Raw genomic sequence first — 14,429 nt, 5'->3', positions numbered from 1 at the left:
GGGTGTAGGATGACCTGGAATTATGGTGACCGACTGTTACCCAGGACTCTGCTGGTTTTAGAACTGATAGTTCTGCATTCCGGAAAACCCCTCGGTCCCAGGGAAGCCAAGGCAGTTGGTTATCCTACCTGGAGGAGAGTAGGCTCAAAGCAAGAGAACCACGTAGAAGGTGTGCTCAGTTACTCCCCCTGAACTCCTGAGTCTTCATGCATGCAGCTACCCTCTTCACAGCTCCACTTTGATGTCTAACTGGTATCTCAAAAATCAGTGTGTTTAAAACCTTATGACCTTTGAACTTGCTGTTTCCTCTGCTGGAAATGCTGTTCCCCACATACCTCATAGATAGTTCACCCCTTCACCTCCTTCCGGTCCCTACTCAGTCTTATTCTCCCAATGAGTCTTTCCCCAAAGCCCTTCTATACCTGCAACCCCTACTCCTGCTGTTTCCTATCCCTATCCTTGCTTTGAATTTGTTCTTAGCACTTGCCACCATCCAACATCCTTCATATTTATATGTTTTATGTTCAGTCTTCCCCACTACAAAGAACCTTCATGAGAGCAGGCATTTTTGTTTGTTCTATTAGCTGTGCCTAGGATGGCATCTGCCAAGCAGCACATGTCGTTTTCCCGAATCGATCCAGTTCTCCTTGGCTCTGCTCTCCTCTCTCACATCCCGTATCCGACTCTTCCATGAATTCTGTTGTCTCTCTGTTCAAAATACATGCAGAACCATAACCACTTCTTACCACTCCCACCACCACCACCACCACCCTGGTCTAAGCCACATGATCGCTCACCTGGATTATTGCAAGAGCAGTCTTACTATTTCACTCTTGGACAGTCTATTCTCAAAGCAGCAGCCAGGAGAACCTGTTAAAATGGGTCAGGTCATGTCCTGCTTCTCATGCTCCTCCACTGACTTCCTGTCTCATGCTCAGTAAAGCCCCAGTACCTACAAGTCTCATCCTGGTCTTCTCTCTCTCTCTCTTTCTCTCTCTCTCTCTCTCTCTCTCTCTCTCTCTCTGCCCGCCACTCCCAACCTCCCACCCCTCACCTCAGCCTTTGGGAACGGTCTCCAACTGCCTCCAGTTGAAGTTTGCTCACTCCACTCCAGCCCACAAATTTCCTTTGTGTGCTTCAAACACACTAGGTACTTTCCTGTCTCAGGGCCTTTCCTGCCTCAGGGCCTTTGTACTTGCTGTTTCCCTCTGTCTGTAATACTCTTCCCCAGGTATTTGCATGGCTGACTCACTTCCTGCAGGTCATAGCTCAAACGTCTCTTACTAGAGAGCCTTCTCTCCCACACCCAAAGAAAATAACAAACCCTGCTTTGCACAAGTGAAGGCTGTTTGTTTTCTCCCTTAGTGTTTGATACCTCGCGAGTCACATATGATGAATTTTCTATTGTTTTTCTTCTATTCCCCCTCCCCACCCCCACCACGGCCACCCCATATTTGAGTGTAAACTCCATCAGAGCAGGAGCTTTTTCATGAGATACCCTTAGTGCCTGGAACAGTATCTGGGCCAATATAGGTGTGCAATAAATATTTGTGGGATAAATCAATGTTGAATGAGGGGCGCCTGGGTGGCTCAGTCAGTTAAGCATCTGACTTCAGCTCAGGTAATGATTTTGTGGTTTGTGGGTTTGAGTCCTGCATCAGGCTCTGTGTTGACAGCTCAGAGCCTGGAGCCTACTTTGGATTCTGTGTCTCCCTCTCTCTCTCTGCCCCTCCCCCACTCGCTCTCTGTTTCTCTGTCTCTCTCAAAAAACAAATTAACACTTTAAAAAAAAATAAATGTTGAATGAAGCATTCAATCTGAATTGAGAATCTAAACGAGGGAGGGAGCATCAGATATAAGACCCAGTAAGGAGGTCCGAACTATAGGACTTGTTGGAAGGAAAAAAAAGATAGAGTCCAGACCCATTACAAAAAAAATTAATAAAATAAGTTAATTTAAAATTAATAAAAGCACTTTAATCTCATTTTTAAAAAACAGAGCTAACCCCGTTTTGAACCAATTTCCTTTCCCTTTTAGAAAAGGCAGAAACCCCTGTGTGCTTGTCATATTGAGAGAACTAATTACTCTTCTCACCACTAAAGACATAAATAAGCTAGAAGAATAATTTCAGAAAAAAAAAGATCCTTCTCTTCTCTCTTCTTTCTTGCCACTGTACTTATCAACCTTCAGGGAATGAAGAGTTTTGCTGTTCAGACCTTCTTCCTGACTCCCAAGAAGCAAATCTCTTGAAAGGTCTTTGTGGGAAACCCTGTTTGCTGCTGAAACTTGTTGAAGAATATTGCTTCTTTCACAAGTTTTGTTTAGTATTTTTAATTCATAACATTTATTTTTTTCCTATTTACCACCTCCTACTTCTCCCTACTCATTCCTCTTGGGTTTTCCATGTGCTTCCCTCTTTGTCTCTTTCACAATTCTCACATTTAGTGAACTCACATTTATCGCACCATGTGTGATGCAGGACATATGCATCATCTCATTTAATTCCATAGCTATCCTGTGAGCTGTTATGATTACTCCCACTTTACACATGGGGAAAACTCTCTCACTCCCCCCTTGGTGTTTCCTAGGATCACTTCCTAAATAAATACTGGCAATGGAATCTTCCTCCCAATGTCTGCTTCTAAGGGAACCACAGGCAAGTCCTTGCTTAAGTTTGAATAGCTCCCAGAGTAGAGCTGCACTGCATATTCAAGCTGTGTGATGCCAGAGCCTCTGTGCTCAATCACAATGTCATAATCCCTTCTTTCCCTTTATTATTATTTTTTCTTCAGTCTATCTCATCTAGTGGTGATAACTTTTTTTTCTAATGTGTCAAATTATAGTAAACAATAGCTTTTGGTTTTTAAAAAAAACTATCTTGATAAACCAACTGGAAAATGCTAGCATATTCTTCAGATTGAAAATTTGGTTTATAATGACAAAATTATTTTAGCTATGAAAGGACAAGTTTCTACAAGTCCGCAACCTAGCATTAATGGGGACACTGTACGATGTGAGTTATGACAGGAACAAGATCCAGGGTTGATTGATGATGAGTTAGGAGTCTTTTGTTAAGTTAAAACTGAATTTTCTGGAAGGTCTTGGTTAGCTTATGGGATTGAGAGAAAAGCTGGACAGTCAAGTCTCAGAAAGGGTAGAAAAACCAGGGCAGCTTTGGGGAACCAGAGACTACAATCTTTTTGGTATTATGATCAGGTTGATTAAGCTTCAGTTATTCTCCATCTTGGTGAAGAAGCTAATTCCAGGGGAAAAAGTGGGACTGGTTGAGCTGAGACAGGGGTTAGGGGAGCATTTTGATTGACACAAGCAATGGGGAAGATGCTGTTTTCCCTGCAAAAAGTCACCTTGCTGCTTTAGAAAAGGAGGAGTGGGATTCTGGGCAGTCAAAATGATAAATGTTCTTGAGGAAGGAAAAGGAAAATTACTGTTGAGTAAAGGAAAGGCAAGAGAAGGGGAAAATAACAGCACACAGAGGAGACACATAAGGCATTCTATAGAGAAAAACAAGTATCAGTATTCCCAGCTATCTGCAGGAACTGTGGAATGTGTCTATTCTCTTCTGGTGTAAATCTCCTACTATTCTCCCTTTTGTTCATTCTTCTCCAGACACACTGGTTTTCTTCCATCACACCAGATACATTCCTGCCTCAGTATGTTTGTGTTTGCAGTTCCCCTTTCTGGAAGAGTGTTCTCTCAACCATTAGCATGGCTGTTTCCTTATCTCCTTCAGGTCTTTGTTGAAATTTCACCTTCCAAGAGATGCTTTCTCTGATCATCATGTCCCCTCACTTCCTGCCCTCCTTTCCTGTTTTATTTATCTCCATTTATATTGGATGTTGTCTACTATCTACCATTATATGTTTATTTGCTTAATATATGTGTTTTTTCATTGAGAATAAAAACTCCATGAGAGCAGAGATTCTGTAACCCCAGTTTCTAGAGTGCTCCTGACACATCATAGGTGCTTGATAAATATCTATCAAATGAACAATGAATGGTCTCTCCCCTTTCTCTCCATTAAGGCAATCAGCTCTGAACATCAGGTTTCAAAATGAGCCAGAGAAACAAGCTTAAAATGAGGTCCAAGGGCAGGCAATAGAGGGATAGAGGATGTCTAGCAGAGGCCTCTGTAGGAAATATGCCCAGAGGATTCTCTGCTCCTCCAATCACTGCACACATGGAGAAGCCACGGGCAGATGGGGATTCCGGCAAGGCATGGAATTCTGGTTCCTATATGCCATTACTCTCTCAATGTTTTAATTGATTCCTGTTAAAGTTCAGTTTTATAACCTTGTGGTTATAAAAATATTAGTATATAAGAATAAGAATAAGAATAAGAATAAGAATAAGAATAAGAATAAGAATACTGATGGACCCAGCGCAGCCAGCTTCTTGTCCAGACCAGCACAGCCATCAGCCCCAGGCACAGATACCTGTTTTCTTTGTTTTGTCTTGTCTTGTCCCTCTCCTCTCCTCCCCTCTCCTCTCCTCTCCTCTCCTCTCCTCTCCTCTCCTCTCCTCTCTTCTCCTCTTCTCTCTTCTTCTTTCTCCCCTCTTCTTTTTTTTTTCTTTTGGAATCAGGCTCATAATTACTGATTGGGTTTTTGGTCAATTTTTATTATAATTTATAGATAGATAGATAGATCAGGCATATTTATTCTATTCCTTTTCCATCTTTTTCTCTTTGTTTTCCTTTTTCTTTCTCTGGAATTAGCCTTATAGTTTTTTGATTCTGTTTTGTTTTCTTTTCTCCCCTCTCCTTTCTCTCCTTTTTGTGGGATCAGACTCCCCCGCTTTTTTCCAGGGTTACTTCAACAAACAAATCAAAGCACACCTAGTTAAAGGAACAAACACTCCACTGCTGCGAGCAATGAGGAGCTCTGCAGAGGACTGACCAATGGGAGAAAGCAGGCAAAGTTCAACAGCAGAGTGCATGCAACATATACCAGAAACACTTCCTGGAGTGCCAGGCCCTGGACAGTGTATGACTCCTTTTTAATACAGTGGTACTCTCAGGTGCAGGACACATAACAAGCTTTTAAAACATGCAAAAGACAGAAACTTAGCCAAAACGACAAGATGGAGGAAATCTCTGCAAATGAAAGGTCAAGAAGAAATCATAGCCAGAGAATTGCTCAAAACAGATATAAGCAATGTAGCTGAACAAGAATTTAGAACAATAGTCATAAGACAACTAAGTGGGCTTGGAAAAAAACATAGAAGACACCAGAGAAACCCCTGCTGGGGAGATCAAACACCTAAGAACTAGTCAGGATGAATTAAAAAATGCTATAACTGAAATGCAAAAAAGCTAGATATAGTGACAGTGAGGATTGAAGAATCAGAGGAGAGAATAGGTAAAAAAAGAAGATAAAATTGTGGAAAATAATGAAGCTGAAAAAAAAGAGGGAAAGGAAATTACTAGATCACAAGGGGAGAAATAGAAAACTAAGTGATTCCATGAAATGAAACAGTATCTGTATCACAGAAGTCCCAGAAGAAGCAGATTGAGAAATAGGGGCAGAAGGAATATTTAAATAAATTATAGTTCTCCCTATATATTAGGGAAAACCTCCCTAATCTGGGGAAGAAAACAGGCATCCAAGTCTAAGAAGAACAGAGAACTTCCTTCAAAATCAACAAAAACAGGTCAACTCCATGACATACTTTAGTGAAACTGGAAAAATACAAAGATAAAGAGAATTCGGAAAGCAGCTAGGGACAAAAGGTCCTTAGCCTGCATGGGTAGACACATAGGTTAATAGCTGACCTGTGCACTGAAACTTTGCAGACCAGAAGGGAGTGGTGGGAAATATAGTATATTTAGTATAGTATATAGTATATAGTATATATAATAACAGTAACCCTAAGAGGAGTGGTTGGATGATTATGTTATTTTATATGTTTCTAGGGCTCTGAGAAAGGAGGCAAGGTAGGCCAGTAAATATATGAAATTAATTCCCTGAGAAACTCATTAAAGGGTGAACTGACCCCAGTCTTAGTCAAATAAAAAATAAACCTTACCAGTCTTGAAGACCCACTTTCTATGTGGGTCTTAGAGTTTCCAAATACAAACAGTTGACATATATTTCTTATTTTGGAACTCATTAGACAACAGTATTAAGATGTGTGTGTGTATGTGTGTGTGTGTGTGTGTGTGTGTGTGTGTGTGTTTGTGTGTGTGTGTGTGTGGCTGATTCAGGTATAATTCTGCAAAATACTTCTGAGTTAAACACATCTCAATCTCTTACTCCAAGTTTTCTGAGAACCAAGTAACAACAAATTAGCTAAAGTCTGAGAAATGATGAAAAATAGGTACGTGTCATCAAAAATAGATTTAATGACCACTATGACATTTATTGAGCACTAAAATGTACCAGGCACTGTGGGTATGGTTGACCAAAATCATCTAATTTAGCTCAAAAATCTTTTCAGTTTCAGATCTATGAACATTAAAAGGCTCTTATGCCAGGTTATGAATATACAAAAATAAATTGCAATTTCTGTCTTCAATTTTTTGCACGTGCTAGATTAATTTCTTTTATGTCAATGAAATAGCATGGAAAAGTCTCCATAGATATGAAGACACATGTGCCCACATTATCTTCATATGGGCACATGTAGACCTTCATGCTGGCTTCATGCTTGTCTATTTTCCCTGCCTCATTGTCTGTTTTCTCCACGAAATCATATCCTAATCCTTTTCATTTTTCTAAATAAGCCATATGTTCTCACATCCTTAGGTCTTTATACATGTTCTTCCCTTTGCTTTGAATTCTCTGGTCTGTCAGCTCAATTCTCAATGCTGTAAGTTCAACTCTCCCCATACCTTTTCCGATGGGATCAGGAGCTGATCTATAGTTATGGATGTTTTGCCTTCTCTGTGTCCGGTCTCCCATCATTTGGTAATAGGACCCACTTGTCTTGATGAAGCCACTCCTCCCACTCTTTTGTCCACAATGTTTATGTGGGACTGATCCCACCTCCAGCCCTCCAGAGAGGGTGCTTGAGCTTAAAGTCCCAGTCCAGAGTCCCTGAGTGGCTCAAGCATGGGCATGTGACTTACCCAGACCACTGAGAACTGGTTTCAGCACTTTTGTTAGAATTGTTTAGAAAGAGGCTCCAGATTTCAGAGGTTGCCAAGCTAGTTGACAAACCTGATGGCTCTCTTGGGTGCATGTGAGGAAAGCATGAGAATAAACCCAACACAGAGGAAAGCAGAGTTTAGAGGTACACAGAGAAAGACTTCTAGAGATGCAGATTCAAATTTGAAATGCTTGAGAGTTTTACAGTAAATATTTCAGCAATTTTTTGTTGAATAAATGAAGGAATGAACTAATAAATTCTCCCTTTCCTTTAAACTAGTCTGAGTTGGGTTTCAGCCATTTGCAACAGGAAGTATTCTATTAAACAGTCCCTTTCTCACTATTATTTGACAGATCAATAGACTAGATAGATAGATAGATAATGTTATGGACAAAAACAGCATTAATTTTGGTATCCTAGATATCTGCTCTCCCACAAAACTGTGCAGTTATTTTTTTAAATTAATTTATTTACTTATTGTGTGGGAGAGAGCACGTGCAAGTGGGGGAGGGGCAGAGAGAGGGAGAGAGAGAGAGTCCCAAGCAGGTGCCACAGTGTCAGTGCTGAGCCCAATGTGGGGTCAAACTCATGAACCATTACATCATGGCCTGAGGTGAAGTAGCTTGCTTAACCAACTGAGCCCCCCAGATGCCCCAAAACCGTGAGGTTCTTAAGGAAGGAGCATGTCTTGTGCCTCAGTGTACATAGTAGTATAGTGTTTGTTGAATGAAAAAAAGGAATGAATTGTTTCCTTTCTCTACATACCAACATAGTAGAATGCTACAGAACTTAAGATGGACATAGGGAATCCCAGGTACTTTCTGAGTCACACTTTATACCTTTATGTCATGTTGATATTGACTTGAATAGGTATAACCCTCAGAACCTCTGGGAAAATTATTATAATGATCACATCTATCATTTTGACACTACTCTTTTGATAAGAGATAAAAATCCCTGCTTTCAGAAAGTTATAGTAGCATGTGGTATGGGCCAAAATTAAGTATAATAACCTTTATATGGTACTTACTATGTATCAGGCTCCATTTCAAGTGCTTTGCATGAATTAACTGATTTAATTTTATAAGATAGATACTATTATTATCTCTATTTACAGAGGCATAAAGGGATTTACAACTTGCCCAAGCTCACACAGAGCACATGGCAGGCCTTCCCTGAAGTAAAGGATTCAGTTGAAGCTGGTAGAGTGTGAGTCAAGAAAGTTACCTAGAAAATGTCATAGCTGAGTAGAAGGAGAAGAATATAAGGGAGAGGCTAATTTTATAGGGAAAAAAAAAAGCTCAAAGATCCAGACTCTGTTTCATTTAAAAGTTCAGAGCCAGCTGTTTGCAAAATAAGGAATTAGGAGATGTTTATAATTTGTACCTATGCACCTCCTGTTTCAGTGTCCCACCACAGTGGTCCTTGTCTCTCCAGGTACCTTCATGGCTCCCTAACACTCCAGTGTCCTCTATGTATATATATTGTGGGCAGTGTCTGTGCCACACCTGTGATTCTAGTCTCACACTTGACTGAAATGTCTCACTTCCTTCCCTGCTTCCCCAGGGGACCTAGTACACACAGGAGCAATGAATCCTAATGCTTTAGTCACTTTTGCCTTTTAGTGGTTGCCCCTTCCAAGGGGTGTTTGGATTAAAAATATTTTTTTTAATGTTTATTTATTTTTGAGAGAGAGAGAGACAGAGTGCAAGCAGTGCAAGAAGGGCAGAGAGAGAGGGAAACAGAATCTTAAGCAGGCTCCAGGCTCTGAGTTGTCAACACAGAGCCCGACACAGGGCTCAAACTCACCAAGGGTGAGATCATGACCTGAGCTGCAGTCTGATGCTTAACCAACTGAGCCACCCAGGTGCACTGAGAGGTGTTTGGGTTTAGAGGGCTCCAGAAAAAAGGAATATAAACCTTTAGCCAGGGGCACCTGGGTGGCTCAGTCGGTTAAGTCCAATTTAGTCTCAGGTCATAATCTCACAGTGCATGAGTTTGAGCCCTGAGTAGGGCTCTTCGCTGACAGTGTGGAGCCTGCTTGGGATTCTCTGTCTCCCTCTCTCTCTGCCCCTCTCCACTTGCACTCTCTCTCTCAAAATAAGTAAGCATTTGAAAAAAACAAAAACCAAAGCCTTTAGCCAAAAGAATACTTTGGCTTCTAACTTCCCATATAATTATAGGCATAGAGATACAGAATAATGTAGCTCTTGAATGTTTTTGATAAGAAAAAAATGATAAGTAATATTCACTAAATGTTTACTGTGAGCAAGTTCTGTCTAATGTTTATATGCTGTGGCAGAGACTATTAATTTCTTCCCAATATCTGTTACTCATTTCTTACATATTAAAAGAAGTCCTAGTTTTTACCTAGGCATGTGGCCGGCTGGAATAAAATAAAAATCCCCAGCTTCCCTTGCAATTGGAATGGCCATACAGTTCAGTTCTGGCCAATGGGGTGCAAATATGTGTCACATTGTCCCTAAAGGAAGGAGGCATGCCCTTCTTTGTGCCTGCCTCTTTCTTGTAGACTGTATTGTGTACCTGATAGGGATGTTGGATATTGTGATTAATCATAAGAAATCTATATTCGGTCTTTGGTGCTGTTTGTGGCACGAACGTCCTAAAACTCTTGGAATTTCCTAAGTGATGAGAGTGATAAAGGTGTCTTTTGTTATATTAATAAGTGACTTGTAGAGCATCTAAGGATGGTGGCTGGTTGCCAAGAGAACCAATCCTGTGATTTGAGGGTTGGAACTTTCAGTCCCACCCCTGTGACCTCTCAGGAGGAAAGAGAGGCTGGAGGTTGAATCAATCACCAACACTCAATGATTTAAGCAGCCATACCTACGTATGAAGTCTCCATCAAACCCCAGAAGGATAGGGTTTGGAAAGCTTCTAGGTTGGTGAACACATGGAGATTTGGGAGAATGTCACTTTTCTAGAGAGCATGGAAACTCTACACCCCCTTGCCCAGGTCTGGCTGTTCCTCAGTTACATCTTATAAAACAGTGATTGAGTAAGATGTTTCTCTGAGTTCTGTCAGCAAATTAATTGAACCTGAGGAGGGTGTTGTGAAAACCTCTGATTCATAGACAGTTGACCAGAAGAACAGGTGACAACCTGGACTCGGCTGGTGGCATCTGAAGTGGAGGTGGGGGCAGTCTTGTGGGACTGAGCCCTTAACCTATGGAATCTGATGCTATCTCCTAGTAGACAGTGTCAGAATTGAGCCGAACTGTTGGACACCCAGTTGGTGTCTGAGAATTGCTTAGTGGTGTGGGGAACCCATCCCTGCCTCCCCTCACCCCTGGGATTGGGTGCAGAACTTTTAAATGCTCAAGCAACTCTCTTAGCCCATGACATTTGATGCCATGTGCTCGGATGGCAGAGTCACACATGCTGAACTGCTTTTCCTAAATTCACCAATCACCCAAGTCACTCCTCTCTTGGAAATCAGAGAAAAGCCAGGAGTGTGACTCTAATGGAAGTTCTCCAAATGGAAACATGAAGAATGGGAAGTAAGTGTTACACAGCACAGTACTTTTTTTAAAGCTTAATTTTATTTGGTGAAACGAATGTTAAGTAATATAGTAAGTGTGAAGCTAGGACTCTGGTTCAATTCAGCCTGACTCTAAAAACCTGTGGGCTTAACCAGTAAGTAGACTGCATAGTTTATCATCACTAATAGTAGTATACTGGTAAACAATTAACAACCAGCTGTGAGTGGGAGAGAAAACCATTATTTTTAGTGTTTGCCTATTTCCTTGGCATAAATATTCCCACCATGTCAATTTTAACCTACCAATAATTGAACAACTGACTTGCAAAATTCCTGAAAATTTAACAATCTGCCCTTATGAGCCCATATGAGTCAGCTCTGGAACACCTCTCAGCTGTTAGCTGAGCCTAAGAGAAAAAGCTCCAGGCAACAGCAAGATGTTTCCAACTGTCCTGCCTAAAACCCAGATTTTGTGGCTTTGGGTCTATTTAGGTTAACAGCATTCCAGAGCCAGTGGAACACCTGGTGAGCCCTCGTGATGTTGGATGGGAAGTGATTAAGGAGTAAAGGCTTGACTTATGGCCTCTGAGGAGCTGCATAGGAAGTGTCCTGGCTTCCCTGTTTCTTTTTGATGGGCAATCCATTTTCAGAGAGATCACAAGTAGCAAGTGACTCTTCTGGTCAAAAAGAGTTTCAAATACTCCTCCTGCTGGCAAAATGCTACCAATGCCATTGCTGGAGCTGAAGAATTGAAGTTCTGCAGAGAGAAGCAGGACCACAGTGCCTGGGAGAGACAGAGAGAGAAAGAGAGAGAGAAAGCTCTGTTGTCACAGATCCACAGTTGACATCTTGCAGGACATGTTGGAGGAATGCACTTCTTCCTCCAGTAATCAATGGAGGGCTGTAGCTCAATGAGGGCTGTAATTTGAGCAAGTGCTGAGTGGAAAGATGAAGACTCTTTAATAAGGTGTCTGTGGTGACAAGGGCAATGCAGGGCACACAGATGAGGATTTGGACAAAATTTGCCCCGAGAAAGTTCTCTTACTTACCACATCCTTAGGAGGAAGGCTGAAAACTGTTATTGAACCCACTGTACATCCTCTGTGGTATGTGGATGGTGAGTTTATGCCACAGCTAAAAATAGTTCTCCTAACAGAGTGGGTTCAGTCACACTCGATAAATCATTTTGTTAACTACACAAATTCCTGAGTTGAAGAAACTCTTCAGCTTCATTGAATACAGATTCCATACCTGGAGGCCCCCACTCGAGGATGAGAGATTCTCCACATGAACAGAACAAGGCCATCAGCCCCTCCTAGGATTGTAGCTCAACTGAGGCCTAATCCTGTCTTTCTGTGTTATGTAAGCTGGATGTTTTGACCTAGTTCTGTTCTCCTTCGCATCCCTTGGCTCCTTAACAGAATCTGTTCCAAGGCCCCAGTGTTTTTGATCCAGCTCACTTGTTTCTAATCGTTTTATCACTCCCAAGGTTGAATTGCAAATTTCAATTTTCTAGTGGTGGCACAGTGCTTGTCTACTGACAGGATTGTAGACATCTTACAAGCAGGTATTGGAGGGTGAGGATCTTGCCCTCTGGTCCCACCAGGTCCCTATTCATGAGGCAATAGTGCTCACCTATTAGTCCATGAATAAGCCTCAGAGGGACCATGGACTTTTAATTTGCATGCGTCGTGTCACTATGTCTGTTTTTCAGGGTAATGGGTCTATCAGATTCTAAAAGTATTCTGTGACCCCCTCACCCAATTAAGATCTGTTGAAATTGTTCCTACCTTTTGAAAAATGTGAGCATGGGACTTTGAATTATATCCTCTTTTTGTTCCTGCTCCTCATTGGCATTTTCTTAAACTTAGAAACGTGAGTTGTCATCTTCTGCATTCTCTCTTCGTGATCTTCCTATCATTGTCCTCCTTCTCTTCATTATTATTAATTTTATTTTAGAGCTTTTTAGAGAAGGCTTTTGAAAAGTAAGTAAACAAATGGGTGATCTTGAAACTGGTATTTCTTTTTTTTTTTTTGTATCCAATAAGCCTCAATTTTAATAAGATCCTCTACATACACATTTGCTACTGAAAATTGAACTACCACAAAAAAAATTTTTATTACAACTCTAATTTTTGAAAACCAGAAAATCTAGCCTATGCACCCTGCCATAATTATAATTATGTTGTCTAGCCAAACCACTGAATATTCTCTATATATTCCTCCTGTGCAAGTTACTTGGCTTCCAATTTGATGTTAGGTTTTTTTTTTTTTAATGTTTTTATTCTTGAGAGAGAGCATGAGTGGGAGAAGGGCAGAGAGAGAGAAACACACACACATATCTGAAGGAGGCTCCAGCCTCCCAGCTGCCATCACAGAGCCCTACTCTACAGACCTCTAGTTGGATGCTTAATCCAACTGAGCCACCCAGGAGCCCCATGTTAACAGATCTTCATGACTTCAGGCTTCTCAAACACCCAGGGAACACTCAAAACCTACTAGTGCTTCCTTGGGTCATATCAAAAAGTGGAACTAAAGTATATTGAAGTCATTCAAATGCAAACTACAGGATTTCTCACAAATTATTGGTATCAAGGTAGAAAAGACAAGACAGAGATAATATCATAGATTATCAAAATATTATAGTTTGTCTTAATAGAGCAGCTTTTCCAAGCTGCTGCAAACTGATTCTAAAATTACTAGCAAGAAAAACACCATATAATAATGTTTACATAGACTCCATGTCATAATTATTCTCCATGCTGGTATCCTCAGGAGGTCTATGATACAAGGAATAATGACATCTACATCTAAATCTTTCTACTCTGGATTCATCCGTGGAACGCTGGTTGAAGTAACAAAGGTTTTTAATAAACCACATCAGACTTTCCATCCTTTCTTTCCGAGCAGTTAACAAAGTCCTTACTCCACCCCTCCTCCTGTTGCTGAGTGTTCAGTCCACAAGTCGCTGTGGTTTCTTCTCCCTGTCCTGCTGTTGGGGTGGATATTCTGGTAGAGGGGAAGGAAGTTTGATACTAGGGTCAAGAGTCAATTTACTAAGGTTCTTTATTAATACTTCAGAGATAGTTTGAGAGGCAGATGAACCTCCTTGGGAATTTTCTTCACTGGCCATCTGAGAAGGTTCCGGGGCACAGGATAGGTAAGGCTTCGTTGGCGAATCCATCGAAAGCCAAGTCGCAGACTTTTGGATTCCAGTGGAAAGTGATGGGCTCAACTAGCTGCAAAGTAGCCTGGAGAGAACGAGATAGCCCAGAAAGAGCGAGAAAAACTAGGGCTCCAACAAACTGTGGTGAGAGAAAGAACCTTGAAACTATTATTTCTGATCTGGGTCATAGGGTATGTCATGCAAAAATAATTGCATCCTGGAAACCAGAGCAGGTATCTGCAAGTGGTGACCATGTGCTGGTTCCATGCCAACACTCGATGTGGATTATCTCTTGAATCCGGCAGTCCTTTGAGGTGGATACTGTTGTTAACCTCATTTTATAATTGAGGGAAGTGAAGGTTACAGAGTATGAGTAACTTGCATCAGCCTCCAGCCTGTGTGTGTCTGACTCTAAAGCCCAAGAAGCATTTAATTACCACCTTGAACAGATTTTTTTTCTTCATCTAAAGAGGATCCTCTTACTCTTAAAAACTGAGAACAAACTGAGGGTGGGTGGGAAGGAGGGGAGGGTGGGTGATGGGTATTGAGGAGGGCACCTTTTGGGATGAGCACTGGGTGTTATATGGAAACCAATTTGACAATAAATTTCATATATTGAAAAAATAAAAAAAATAAACATTAAAAAAATTTAAA

General features: G+C 41.1%; 1 pseudogene; it reads right to left on the bottom strand.

Annotated features, from left to right (window-relative positions):
* Positions 1-13,337: 13,337 nt before the first annotated feature.
* LOC128775080 (developmental pluripotency-associated protein 3-like) lies at positions 13,338-13,793 on the bottom strand (annotated as a pseudogene).
* Positions 13,794-14,429: the final 636 nt, after the last annotated feature.

Source organism: Panthera pardus, unplaced genomic scaffold (genome assembly GCF_024362965.1).
Source record: "Panthera pardus isolate Hobbes unplaced genomic scaffold, ASM2436296v1 HiC_scaffold_6, whole genome shotgun sequence".
Classification (NCBI taxonomy): domain Eukaryota; kingdom Metazoa; phylum Chordata; class Mammalia; order Carnivora; family Felidae; genus Panthera; species Panthera pardus.
Note: the sequence above shows the minus strand (reverse complement) of the source record. Positions and strands in the feature narration are given on the sequence as shown.